The 14,336-nt window shown below is 47.8% G+C and overlaps 1 protein-coding gene and 1 pseudogene across 1 annotated transcript in view; one reads left to right on the forward strand and one right to left on the reverse strand.

Moving 5' to 3' along the window:
- Window positions 1-218: 218 nt before the first annotated feature.
- On the reverse strand, window positions 219-4,423 carry LOC131760875 (ubiquitin domain-containing protein 2-like; annotated as a pseudogene).
- An 8,896-nt stretch (window positions 4,424-13,319) lies between these two features.
- EXTL3 (exostosin like glycosyltransferase 3) overlaps window positions 13,320-14,336 on the forward strand; it is a 142,986-nt gene continuing 141,969 nt past the window's right edge. The window contains exon 1 of the mRNA XM_067039987.1: window positions 13,320-13,563. The gene's annotated coding sequence lies outside the window, so the exon portion shown is untranslated. The remainder of the gene's footprint in view (window positions 13,564-14,336) is intronic.

Here is a 14,336-nt window from a genome sequence, read left to right on the forward strand (position 1 = left end):
TGTAATTACATGAGTCTCAAAGGCTGGCTCTTTATGTTTTATTAGTTATTTTTGTTGGTCTCCATCACAGATGGAATTTTTCACTGGTAATCCCTCAGCACTGAATCCATTCATAGGGAATTCAGAGCAGTGAAAACAAATTTCACACCATAGAGTAGGAAATGATAACAACAGCAATAAAAAGCAGGAGGGATCTGGGGACGGCCAACAGGACCAGGTCAGTTCTCAGCTGGTGCTGGGTTTTGCAAAGCTTGGCTCATTATAACCTGTACAACATAGTCCTTTACGATCTTCAGCTCCTCCAGCTTCATTTTGTCACTGAGAGGCCTGCCAGAAGAGAACTACCGCTGACTGCCCGGTTCCACTCCTGCTGGTGCGTAGCTGCAGCTTCCTGTGGTACAGCGTGTCTGTGCCGTGGACCGCAGGGTCGAGTCCTTGCTGGTGGAATGGCGCAGGTGGAGCCGAGATTCCTACCCAGCATTGGGTGGTGGCTCAGGAACATCCAGAGTCTCTGTGTTGCTCTTTACCTCTATCCTGCTGATTGGGGGTGCCACGCAATAGACCGGAAGCTGATGCCTATTCCCCAGTTCATCAGAGCACTCTGTAAGCGCATCATGTGGGAACGTCATGTCCGCACCATCCGTGAGTGCCTGTGTCGGGTCATGATCGTTGCTCTCAAAAGCATGTGCTGCAGCCTTCAAGGCATCCCGAATCTCTTGACAGCCTTCCAAAGCTGGTGTGGTATCCCAAAATTTATTTCTCTTGCTGATGAGCTGTTGTCCATCTATGGGATGATCGCTTTTCCATTTGGGTTTCTCCTCTTTCAAAGGCTGGTCACGACCTAAAGAGACTCAGTCCCAGGGCCGCCCGCCCGGCAGGCCTGGCCCCCGAGCCGCCCTCGCCTCTGGCTCGGCTCCGCCAGACCAGAGCTGGCCCATCCCGGGCGGGTCGCAACGCCCGCTTCACCCCCTCACAGCCCAGCACACCTGCGTCCGGGTGAGTCCAGCCCTGTCTCAGCCTGTCCGCCAGGCCCCATCGGCCCCCGCCCCTAAGCTGCTGTTTTTAAATTAGGTTTCATATTTTATGTTCTTCTAATTACTAATTTTTTCATTCATAATAACAGGATCCACACTAATCTGGAATATAGAAATATATAAACACACCATTCTGTATTATATCTCTTTCACACTTATCTTGTTGATATAGATGAGTCTCATCTCTGTTCATTATTATATCCTCAATATATACCACCACTAGGCACATAATAGGGGACAAAAGGAAATACATTAAAGTATCTGTATCAATTTCCCAATAGAAAATCCTACCCACGTAAGCAAATCAGTTGTTTTTTTTTTTTTTTTTCACACACAGGACAGCAGATCAGGATTTAAACTGTGTTTTGCCTAGATCATACAGTGTTTAGTTGGAAGGGACCTTAGAAATCATAAGGTCCAACTTCCAACCCAGTACAAAAATCCTTCAGAACCATCTTTTATAAGCCTCGGCTTGAATGATTTCAGTAACAGGAAGCTTACTACTCTGTAAGGCCTTCCATGTCATTTTGAAGTCGGCCAGCAACCAAAATGATCAAGGAAATTAACACTCTCCCAAAGTCTTCCTGAAGGAGCTGCTGACATCAGCCCTGTGAGCTCCATGTCAGACTTAGAGAGGATAATAAGCTTGTGTTGCCTAAGCCCCTAAATTTAGGGTAATTTGTTAGAGCAGCAATAGAAAACTAACATATTCAGCCTCACACTTGCACATCTGCAAAGTGTAAGCAATGAACAAGTGAGTAATGGAAAATGGCCCAAGGAGTCCATCAGGGACCAGAAAGGTTTCAGAGAGCTGGCCAGTTGCCATGGAACAGACTGCTGAGGTGGCTGGGATAAGGTTGGAGGTACTGAGATTAATAAGAGCAATCAGTCCCTGGTGCCCTTCTTCCAATCTTATTCTAAATTTTTTTTCACCATTATTTTCCAGTTTTCTTTTTATTCCCATTTCTCCTTTTATCCTCTCTTCTATCCCACTTTCCTCCTCTTTTAAACACCGCTCTTCATTTTTCTCTGCTAATCAAGCGTATGTTTTTATCAGCCCCACACTCCCAGCAGCATACCCACCCATTTGTCAGAAGGAGAAAAGGAGCAGCGCATGAGAAGAGCCTTGGGAGAATGTCGAGATTTTCAAGCGTGCCAAGAGTTAAAAAGGTGAGGAACAGGGGCTTCCCTGGTGGCGCAGTGGTTGAGAGTCCGCCTGCCGATGCAGGAGACACGGGTTCGTGCCCCGGTCCGGGAAGATCCCACGTGCCGCGGAGCGGCTGGGCCCGTGAGCCATGGCCGCTGAGCCTGCGGGTCCGGAGCCTGTGCTCCGCAAAGGGAGAGACCACAACAGTGAGAGGCCCGCGTACCGCAAAAAAAAAAAAAAAAAAAGGTGAGGAACATAGCTTTACCACTTGGTCTCTGGGTTCTCCAGAGCACCACATGCATTCGCAAAAGAGGGTTATATACAAATCCACTTATTTAAAAAAAGAAATCAACACAAAACTAAGCAGGCACTCAAAAGTATTTTGAAAATAACAAAAGGTTTTTGCTAAGGTACTGATTAGTCACTATCTTCTCTTTTGCTGCTGAAAAATTACGTTGAGCCCTTCTCACTATCTCTTAGCGCAAAACTAAAGGCCCTAAGGGGCTAATGGAAAGTCTTCATCAACTTCAAATAATATTAGGTGAGCTACTGAACAATAATAAATACAATAGAAGCATTTAAACACTTCACATGAAGTGAATCAATGAAGCATGTACAGTTTTATTTTAAGAAATTTTTGGCACCGGATTTGCTAGAAAAGGGTTTGCTGAATACGGGGACTAGATCCAGGACTCATATCTATATGCAAGCTTCCGGTTTCCCACAGGTCCTGGTGGCTGCAAGGGCAGACGAAGGGACATTGTTCTCTGGCAACAGATTGGGCTTTGGTTGAGCCAGTTTAAGGGAACTGTTGGTAAGAATCCTGAGGTTCATCACCTACTATGGGGTGGCGCCCGCTCCCTTTTTGACCCCCAAGGAGCCTTTCTGCGCATGTGTAGTCAGGAAGTTCTCCTCGACCTCGAGAATGAGAAATACGTGGTCTCTTGATCTCTTACCTGGGCAGGATTCAGCTCTTCCTCCATCCTATTATTACCTTCATCTTGGAGTATCTGTCCACAGGGGACAGACTCCAACCGCCCAGTCCGGGGCCCATCTATCTCCTGCCTCAGAGTGGCGTGCTTGGAGGAGCATGGAAACTCTGCACTGTCTCCCCATACTTTGACCTGTTCACCTCTTCCATCTGGCTGCTCCTGAGTTATATCTTTTATGAAAAGCCAGGAATCTAGAGGCTACTTATGAAGATGGTGGCATCAGATAATGCAAGGAGACACTTGATTTGCATTTCCCTGACGATTAGCGATGTTGAGTATCTTTCCATGTACCTGTCGGCGATTTGAATGTCTTCTTTGGAAATATGTCAGTTCAGATCCCAGACCAACCAGCACCATAGGATGTGCTTTGCCGCTGCCCAGGTTCTCTGGCCAGGTTTCCCAGATGGGCAGGAACCGAAGCTGTGTACTTGCTTTCCTGCTGAAGTGAGGCGGTAGAATGAGCTGGTGGGAGGCCTCGACTGGAGACTCAAAGGCAGAACTGCCAAACAACCGTATTCACCGGCCAGACAGGACCACAGGCAGAGCCACTGGCTGGGATCTCTGCATCGGCGCACGGCAAGTAGTAAGTAATGCGGTCTGCAGAGGTCTGAGTGCTGGCTGCTGCTGCAAGCCTGGCACTCTGTCTCCAGTGGTGGAGCCCAGCTCGTTCTCCAAGTGATCTCTTTGAGGTGAGACCCGAACGGGCCTCCCCGGAAGCCCGTTCCGCGATACTGGGAAAGCTGGGTGTCCGCTTTGGGTTCTCTTTTTCCCACTGGAGGAAACCGTAGGTGAGGGGCCCTCTTCAGGTAGTGCTGTGCCGGCCTGGGGGAGGGGCAACGTGGTCAGAGTGTAGCCGCTCCTCCTGCCTTCTAATGTGGTCCTTCTCAGTCTCTGTGGTCCAGGGGGGGTGCTTCAGCGTCACCCCTACTTTCTGGGATTTTCTCAGTGGTGTCTTGTCTATGGACAGTTGCTAATTGATCTTGTGAGGAGGACTGAAGTGGATTGAGGCATGTCTCCATCTTGATGATGTTATTTGGGGGAGGATGCTGCCGCAGGCCCAGCTGGGGCACAGGTGGCAAGCTCTTGCTGGCCCAGGAAGCTAGGTTGGAGATGGCAGGATCTGCTAGTATTGGAGGGTCTAGTGTGGAGGCGGGGGTGGCGATGGCTGTGGCTCCCTGCGGGGACGAGGACACCGGGGACGGTAGTTCTGGGGAGTACTCATCGGTGCGAGCCCTCCTGGAGCCCGCCATCTTCTCACCGAGACCTGGCCCTACCCAACAGCCTGTAGCCCCTCAGAGATTTAGAGACAGTAGGTCCGAGGTAGGGCCCAGGAATCTGAATCTAGAAGCACATATGATTCCTATGCCTGTGGTCTGAGGACCACACTTGGAAAAACACTCCCCCACATCATGGATTCTTGAATCCCTTAGGCAGCAAGTAAATCCTCTTTATCACTGAAAGACAAATAAGCAGGGGATGGTGAGTTGTTCTGAGTACTTCCTGAGGTTTTCCCCTTCCCTTTGTCCCCGAATTCCTCTCTCGGCAGCAGCTTGCCTGTGCCGTGAGGTGGGCATGTGTGAAGTAGGCAGACACCTGTCAGCCAGCCGAGTGGGCGCCGTACAGCTCCAGGGAGCGACAGGGCACTTCTGAGTCAGCTTTCCTAATGAGCATCACTTGTTGACTGACTGGAGGGGAGGAGCTCATTATTCACGTTTGGCCCAGAGCCTCCTCTTGTAGGGCTGCAAATGAATGGAGGCCATATGGCTTCCACCACATTCACCTCCGTGGAAAAAAGTGGATCATCAAAGCAACACTTTAGTTCACCCTTCTCATTGAAAAGGACCAGACTGGCTGGAAGGAAGCTCACGAGGCTGTTTGGCACAGACTTTTCACACTTGATCTATTCCTTTCTTCCTCCATCCATTACCCCTGCCCAGCCCACCTTGAACCCGTGAATAGGGACATTGTCTGCTCCAAGTCATCCAAAACAAAGCCTCTGTTCTTTTGAGCAATTCCTGCCTCCAGCCCCCTAGATGCTTCGGAAATATAACCCCTAAGAAAACAACCTGAGGTTAAGAATATCATGTCAGTATCCCTATTCCTGTAAAAGGGCTGGCCTAATCCAGAAACTTCGTTTCTTATATTATCCCTGCTTCAAACCCCCTACAGTACCTTTTTCTTGGAGCTCTTTATCTCTTGGTGGAACTCTAGAATAAAAACCCTAGAGCCAAAAGTATCTATTTGGAGTTAAAAATTAAGTTGGAAGACAAGGTGGAATTTGTGGCTTTCCTGGTTCAGCCCCCGCCAGCACTGCAAGGAAAGTGAGGAAGCCTGGGGCAAAGGTCAGCTTTAGACACTTCAGGTTGATGGTTTCAACACAGACAGCCCCCTTCTTTAACCACGAGCCCCCTCTATACAGAAGTGCAAAGGGAGGCTCCTCCCCCATCCCAGAAAAGGGAGGTTCCTTTCATTCCTGCCCCCATTTCTGTAGCCCACAGGTGCTGAAAGGGAGGGAATTCTTAGCTCGTCTTTCTGCAGCCTTTGCTGCCCCCGGACAGCTTCTGAGCTGACCTTGTATTGAGTCAAAAATGTCCGTTACCCCTATGTGAGTCCCTTCACTGGGTCTTGAGAGGTGAATAATTTGCTAAGATAACACTGCTCAGCAGGGTGGCTGCCTTTTGATGTTACTCTAGAATGACTCCTATCAATAAGTTTTAAGACCGCGATGCTCCCTTTTAATGTGGGGCGTAAGTTTAGATGAGAGAGAAGATAGGACCGGAAGAAGAATGCTCATCTTCCTTTCTTTCCTTGGGGCACTTTCTACCCATCTCTCCATCTTTCTGCATTGCTGGATCTTTCTCTCTGCTTTTGCTACTCTGTAGCCCTGTTTAAACCAGGAGTTGGTTTTTTTTTTTTTTTTTTTTTTTTTGGCTGTGCAGCTCGGCTTGTGAGATCTTAATTCCCTGACCAGGGAATGCACCCGGGCCACGGCACTGAAAGCCCAGAATCCTAACCACTAGTTCACCAGGGAACTTTGTTAAACCAGGAGTTCTTAACCTATGGTTCATAGATCCCTTGAATATACAAGAATAAGTCTATTGTATGGGAAAAGGCCCATAGTTTTTCATATTGTCAAAGTGGACTGTAATGAGAAAAAACTTAAGAACGATTATTCTAGACTTTTTCTCCTTTTTCCTTTCTCTGACCCTCTCGCTGCCCCCTTAGAATTCTGACTATTGTACTGCTAACACCCTTCCTCCCTGGCCAATGTCTCTCCTGTCCCTTCTCTCATGCCTTCTCTCTTTCTCCATCTGTCTTTGGTTTATTGCCCCATGCCATCTTTCTTTTTTCTTTTTTCTGAAAATTGGCCATAATACAAAAGTGAATACTAATAATGGTCACATATTGAACAGTGTTCAGTAAATAAAGGTTTAGTTTCCCTAGTTATGTTCCTAATTTTAAAAGCCACTGAGTAGGATCTTTCATATTTTTCTCTAAAAATAATTCAGGAGGGGTAGTTGTCGGCTACTTTTTTTTTTTTTTAAGTTCTTTAAAAATTTTTTTCAATTTGCTTTTGGCTACATTGGGTCTTCGCTGCTGCGCGCGGGCTTTCTCTAGTTGCGGCAAGAGGGGGCTACTCGTCATTGCGGTGCACGGGCTTCTCATCGTGGTGGCTTCTCTTGTTGCCGAGCATGGGCTCTAGGCGCGCAGGCTTCAGTAGCTGTGGCTTGAGGGCTTTGTTGCTCCGAGGCATGTGGGATCCTCCCGGAACAGGGATTGGACCCGTGTCCCCTGCATTGGCAGGCGGACTCCCAACCACTGTGTCACCTTTTTGTGGCTACTTTTTTGCTCATCTGTGACAATTAATTTTACCCCCTATGAACCTTCAGCTGTGAATGAGAACGTAGCTTCCTGCCCTTGGTCTAATGAGATGTCTGGAGCACAATCGCTCCCCCTATTGTCACATTTTTACATTGCATGCTGCGTTAGACGAGGAAGGTACGTCAAAAGGCAAGAAACCTAATAGAATTTGAATCCATGAACAAGATTGGTTTTCAGCAGCCTGCTGGTCTGTCTGAACAGGTGGCTACAGAGAGAAAGAGGCAGAGGAAGAAGGGAAGGGTCAGACTCTATGTCATCTGGGCAATACGAGACTCTCCTCAACCATTGGATAGAGCAGATCTTTGATCTTCAATAGTACAGACTGCAATCCCACCTTTAATCGTGAGCCCACACTATACAGAAGTGCAAAGGGAGGTTCCTCCCTCCCCAGAAAAGGGAGGTTCCCTTCATTCCTGCCCCCATTTCTGTAGCCCACGGGTGCTGGAAGGGAGGGAATTCTTAGCTCGTCTTTCTGCAGCCTTTGCTGCCCCTGGACAGCTTCTGAGCTGACCTTGTATTGATTCAACAATGTCCGTTTACACCTCTACGAGTCCTTTCCTTGTACCTTCGGAGGCGAATGATTTGCTGAGGAAACACTGCTCAGGAGCGTGGCTCCCTTTTGATGTCGGTTTCTAGGGAAGCATTTTCCCTGCTTCACCTTTAGCAATTGGCAACATGCTACCTTGACATTCAGAGACTGAGTGGGCAGCCCAGGTAAGGCACCTCTCATTTGTTTGTCTGAGGCCCATCTTTACGGGTAGATAGGTTTTCCCTGCATTAGCACATGTTTTCTCCTCCAATTCTCTGCCCCAAACACTCGCCCCGTTCCTCCACCCTAAGTCACATCCACATCCACCGTCCTTGGGTTTCTCTGAACCTTCCCGTCTTCCCTACATCGCTTCCAGCCTCTCTATCCCACAGTTGCTCTTCGCCCCTCACACGTTTTATCCAGCCTCCGTCCCAACCCTCCACTCCTCTCCCCAGATTGGAGGTCCCAAGTCTCCTGACCGCAGTCCGCCCTTCTCTTCTCCTGGCCTCTCCCTCCCACCTTCCCTCAGCCTGGCTCTAACGTCTCTCCTCTTGGGTTCTTTCTCGGGTACGAAACTGCTCCTGAGAACTTGGGATTTGGGATCTTTGGTCTAAAAATCCTGGCATAACCCTGCCCTTAAGATCCAAGTCACTGGGACTTCCCTGGTGGCGCAGTGGTTGAGAATCCGCCTGCTAATGCCGGGGACACGGGTTTGAGCCCTGGTCCGGGAAGATCCCACATGCCGCGGAGCAACTAAGCCCGTGCACCACAACTACTGAGCCCATGTGCCACAACTACTGAAGCCTGTTGCGCCTAGAGCCTATGCTCTGCAACAAGAGAAGCCACCGCGATGAGAAGCCCGCGCACCGCAACGAAGAGAAGCCCCCGCTCCCCGCAACTAGAGAAAGCCCAAGTGCAGCAACGAAGCCCCAACGCAGCCAAAAATAAATAAAATTCTTAAAAAAGATCCAAGTGGCATTGGTTTGAATGCCTACTGCAAAGCTAGGGGGAGTCCAGAAGTTTGCCTGCACTTCTGTGATTTCTCGACTCTGAGCCCTGCCTCCACCATTAGTGTAGCTTATGGGTCTCGTCCTCACCCCATAAGCACTGTCTGTGTTCTGCACTATATCTACGCAGAAATGACATTGAGCTTCACCTCCGACCCCACCTAAAACTGACGTACAGGAGGCATCTGTGTGAGGAACAGACTTAACTGAAGGTTCAGGAGTAGGGAGTGGTCGCAATGCTCCAAGGCAAAAAGCTGCAAAATGGCCATCGGAAATTTCTGGTTTTGAGAGGGGATGGGTGGTTGCCAGGGGTGGGGGGAAGATGGGTGAAGGTGGCCAAAGGGCAGAAACTTCCGGTTATAAGATGAATAATGTCAGCATGGTGACTGTACTTACCGATAGTGTATGTGTATTTGAAAGTTGCTAAGAGGAGATCTTAAAAGTTCTCACCACATACACACAAAAAGGTAACTCTGTGAGGTGAAGGATGTGTAACTGACCTTCCACAGTATATACACATGTCACATCATCATGGCAGACACCTTAAACTTCACGTTATATATCAGTTATATCTCAGTAAAGCTGGAAAGAAAGAAGATCTGTTGTTGAAAGTCCCTTAGCCAGGTTGCCTGCCAGTGACTCTTGCTCCTTTGTTCCCCTAATTGTTCTGCCCTCACGACATCTTCATAGCTCTTTTCACTTCTCTTTCTTCTCCCTCTCCCTCACGTGCTTTTTCCCAGTTACCGGTGGGAACTATACACATTTATTTCTTTATTTGACTGAGTAGTTCAGCATCCTAGCCCACTGTTTTTCAATCTGTGTCAAAACCCACTCATGGTGATAGAATCAACACAGAGGGTCACCACCAGGCTTTCTTTGAAATGAAATAGAATAGAAAATATGAATGTGTGCACGGTGAGAATAAGGACTGTTTTGTGAGATGTTGCAGTCATAATATAAATAATAAGGGTTGTGGGCTTCCCTGGTGGCGCAGTGGTTGAGAATCCGCCTGCCGATGTAGGAGACACGGGTTCGTGCCCTGGTCCGGGAAGATCCCACGTGCCGCGGAGCAACTAAGCCCGTGAGCCATGGCCGCTAGGCCTGCGCGTCCGGAGCCTGTGTTCCGCAACGGGAGAGGCCACAACAGTGAGAGGCCCGCATACCGCAAAAAAAATAAATAAATAAAAAAAAATAATAATAATAAGGGTTGTGATTTTGTAAAAAAAAGAAAAGAAAGTCTGTAAAACACTTTCTGGCTCTAATGGGTGAACTTGGCCCTGGGTCCCCCTTTGCGTGACCAAAACCATCAAAGAGCTCAGCAGAATCAGAGGACCTGTCTTTGAACATGACACACTGTTCCTGAAGGCTGTTTGTAAGATGATTTTATTTTATTTATTTATTTTTATTTTATTTTTAAAATTTTACTGAAGTATAGTTGATTTACAGTGTTGTGTTAATTTCTGTTGTACAGCAAAGTGACTCAGTTATATGTACATATACACATATATATTCTTTTTCATATTCTTCTCCATTATGGTTTATCACAGCATATTGAATACTGTTCCCTATGCTATACAATAGCACCTTGTTGTTTATCCGTCCTATATATAATAGATTGCATGTAAGATTATTTTATTGTTGTAAGATTCTTTTTTGTTTGTTTGTTTGTTTTTTGTGGTACGCGGGCCTCTCACCGTTGTGGCCTCTCCCATTGCGGAGCACAGGCTCCGGACGCGCAGGCTCGGCGGCCATGGCTCACGGGCCCAGCCGCTCCGCGGCACGTGGGATCTTCCCAGACCGGGGCACGAACCCGTGTCCCCTGCATCGGCATGCGGACTCTCAACAACTGCGCCACCAGGGAAGCCCATGTAAGATGATTTTAAAATACACCCTACACAGGACTCACATTTTCCGAAGTAGTGACTGCTCAGCTGGTTTCTGAATATGATTGTCATAATGCAGAATACGTTGGTTGCTACCTATTTTAGCAACTGATTTGATGCTGCTGTCTGACTTAGGAACTTTGTGACATAATTGTTTCATTCAGTAGTGTCCAAATGTAAAATTGTTGTTTGCTGTTTGTTTTGTTCCTACGTCATGTGCAAAATTGACATCCATCCGGGGATGGGAGATGGACGGCCTCCACGGGAGTCTCAGGGACCGAGGGAGGATATGTTTCTGAAGGTGAAAAACAATGATGGCATTAGAGGCCGAATCAAAATGCTCCTACATCAAAGCAGCTGCACCAAACTCTCACAAACCTAATAACATGTGCAGTTACCAAGAGGCGGGGAGGCGTGAACAAAATCGGCCCTGCCCATATGGGGGCGGTTTATCTTGATTGCAGGCCAAGTAGTAGGAGGAGATGAACTTACCATTCTTTGGCTGCGTTGGGTCTTCGTTGCTGTTGCTGCCCGCGGACTTTCTCTAGTTGCGGCGAGCGGGGGCTACTCTTCGTTGCCGTGCGCGGGCTTCTCATTGCGGTGGCTTCTCTTGTTGCAGAGCACAGTCTCTAGGTGCACGGGCTTCAGTAGTTGTGGTACGCGGGCTCAGTAGTTGTGGCCCACAGGCTCAATTGCTCCACAGCATGTGGGGTCTTCCCGGACCAGGGCTCGAACCCGTGTCCCCTGCATTGGCAAGCGGATTTTCTTAACCACTGCGCCACCAGGGAAGTCCCCACCTTTTTTTAAGGGCTGTGAAATGAGGTGGAGTGGGATGGGAGTGGAAAGGAACCAACATTTACTGAGCACCTACTATATGCCAGCTACTGCCGCTCATTTAACCCTCAAAAAAGCCCTGGGTGGTAGGTATTATCAGCCCTAATTTTCAAGATTCAGGAGCTGAGAATCAGGTTAAATGGCATGAGTTTTCCATGTTCCTACCGTGGATTTTCTAAATGGTCCCTCAATAACTCCTTGCAGAGATGAGCCAAAGGTGGGTCCAGTTATAGTTGCCCAGACGTCCATCTCTGAAGAGTGCCCATACCTTGCTGGAAATGTAGTGAGGTGGAGAATGCTTTATTTCCAGCACTTTCGCTTGCGGAGAGTAGAGTAAGAAGCTTTAAGAAATAGTCGATGGGCTTCTGGGGGTGGGGTGGAGTTATAACCCCTGGTTCCTAGTCGGCCTTCTGGAGCGTGGAGGAGGCTCTGGCTAGCTCAGTGTTCTGGTTTGCCGAGGTGGCGTGCAAGGTGAGAGAGAGCTGAGTGCTTTGGGAGCGTGGGGGGAAAGGCGGAGCGGCTGCCCCCAGAGGGCGCCCTTCCCTACCCGGCACCGCAGAGTGTCCACACCCACCCGTGCAGCTCTTGTCCCCCTTCCCAATACTGAGAAGGCAGCTAAAGATGACTGCGGGTTGAAAGGCGAGGCTAATGGTTGGCCCAGCCCTGGCTCCGTCTGTGCCTTCCCTCCCTGGTCTCCACCCACATCCGTTTCATTTCTCCAGTCTTCTCCTTTCTCCCCACTCTCCACCCTCCATGCACACCCCCTCCCACTCTTTTCTCCGAGGATCATAAGGTAACAATGAAGCAAATCTCCCGTAACTGCTTTTCCACCGCGAGGCACTTTGTCAATGATCGTGTCTGTCTATAAACTGAGGTCATGTAGAAATTCTATGTGACTTCCACTTTGAGTAAATATTTTCGGTCCTTAATAACAATGTTGCTGGAAATTGTTCTCCTCAGGGGAAAACGGCAAGCCCCTCATACTACAATTCCAACAGGCGTTGTTTTTTAACTTTTAGAGTAACAGCTACTTTATTTTTATTTATTTATTTATTTATTTTTGGCTGTGTTGGGTCTTTGCTGCGGGGGCTTTCTTTAGTTGCTGCGAGCAGGGGCTACTCTAGTTGCGGAGCACGGGCTGTAGGCGTGCGGGCTTCAGTCGTTGTGGCGTGTGCGCTCAGTAGTTGTGGCTCGTGGGCTCTAGAGCGCAGGCTCAGTAGTTGTGGCACACGGGCTTAGTTGCTCCGTGGCATGTGGGATCTTCCCGAACCAGGGCTTGAACCCATGTCCCCTGCCAATGCAGGGTGCTTAACCACTGTGCCACCAGGGAATTCCATGAAAACTACTTTAAAAAGCAGATTTCTATGTGATCATGTACACGTGTATCTAAGTTAACAGGAAAGATGTTTCATAAAACAAAATCTAGCCTTTTCCAAATTCCTTTTTTTAAATTAAATAATCTGGAATGCTGTAGAAAATTGTTAGATCTTCTAAAATAAAAGAAAAGAAACTTGTTAGATCTTTCTCCCACATTATAGAGGAAAGACATGAGTGGGAAGATTGGAAAGAGAGAGGGAATCATACAGAGGGATGGGGTAGAAAAAGAAGTAGGGGGCTTCCCTGGTGGCACAGTGGTTAAGAATCCGCCTGCCAAGGCAGGGGACAGGGGTTCGAACCCTGATCCGGGAAGATCCCACATGCTGCGGAGCAACTAAGCCCGTGTGCCACAACTACTAAGCCTGTGTGCCACAACTACTGAAGCCCGTGTGCCTAGAGCCCGTGCTCCACAGAGAATCCACTGCAATGAGAAGCCCACGCACTGCAACTAACACCAGCCCCCGCTCATTGCAACTAGAGAAAACCGCACGCAGCAACGGAGACCCAGTACAGCCAAAAATAAATAAAAAAAGAAAAAGAAGTAGGAAGATAAAGAAGATAGAGTGGGAGGAGGGCACGGAGAATGACGTGATGAAAAGGATGAGATAGGTGATGAAGAGGAAAGGGAACGAAGAGAGGCACGATGGGTCCTGTACCATGTGAATTCCAGAGTGAATTAAACGGGCAGAAATTAAAGCCCGGGTGTTAGCGCTTTGAGTTTTCCTTGACTATGAGGTGGAACGTGAGGGTGAAATTCGGGGAAAAGAGTCATAGAGAAACGGCTAATTCCACCATCTTTCTCGGGGCATAGGCTCATCTTCTATATCCACAGCTGAGGAAACTGCAGAAGGAGGGTCCGGATCTGTTCCCCTCACAAGGTGTGTATACTTCCATCTGGCAGGCTGTCTGCTTGCTCTGCACATCTCTCTCACATCATATGCTAACAGCACCCGTCGTATGCCATCCCGGCACAAGCACAAGAGGATGCAGCTAAATTAAAATGTGGGGGAGAGGGATAGAGCACAGCTTGTTTTCTGTTCTGAAATTTGTGGTCATTCACGGGTTACTTTATTATTTTTTTATTTTAATATATCTTCTTACTTTTAAATTGAGGTTTAACTTATATAGAGTAAATTGCATTAATCAGGACAACTTTTTACATGTATTGAGTTGGCCAAAAAGTTTGTTTGGGTTTTTCCATATCTTACAGATAAACCTGAACAAACTTTTTGGCTAACCCAGTATGTTAGGATTAGGTAACCACAAACCAGATTAAGATATAGGGTGTTTCTGGACTCCAGCAGGATCCCCCATGTCCCCTCCTGGTCAGCATCCCCCCAAAGGTAAGCACTTTTCCAGTCTCTATCACTATACACTACCTTTGTCTGTTTGATGTGTACATATGGAGAGACAGATGATAGACAGACAGATAGACAGATATTTGTGTGTTCGGCTTCTTTCTCTCATCATCGTCTTTGAGATTTATCCATGTGTGGTGTTGTATATAGCAATAATTCATTCTTTTTCTTTGCTGTGAGTCATTCTACTGTGTGAATATATCACAATTTATCCATTTTGCTGTTGATGGGCATTTAGTTATTTCTAACTTTTGAAGAAAGCTGCTGTGAACATCCTTGTCTATGTCTTTGGT

The sequence above is a fragment of the Kogia breviceps genome, chromosome 8 (assembly GCF_026419965.1).
Source record: "Kogia breviceps isolate mKogBre1 chromosome 8, mKogBre1 haplotype 1, whole genome shotgun sequence".
Lineage (NCBI taxonomy): Eukaryota > Metazoa > Chordata > Mammalia > Artiodactyla > Physeteridae > Kogia > Kogia breviceps.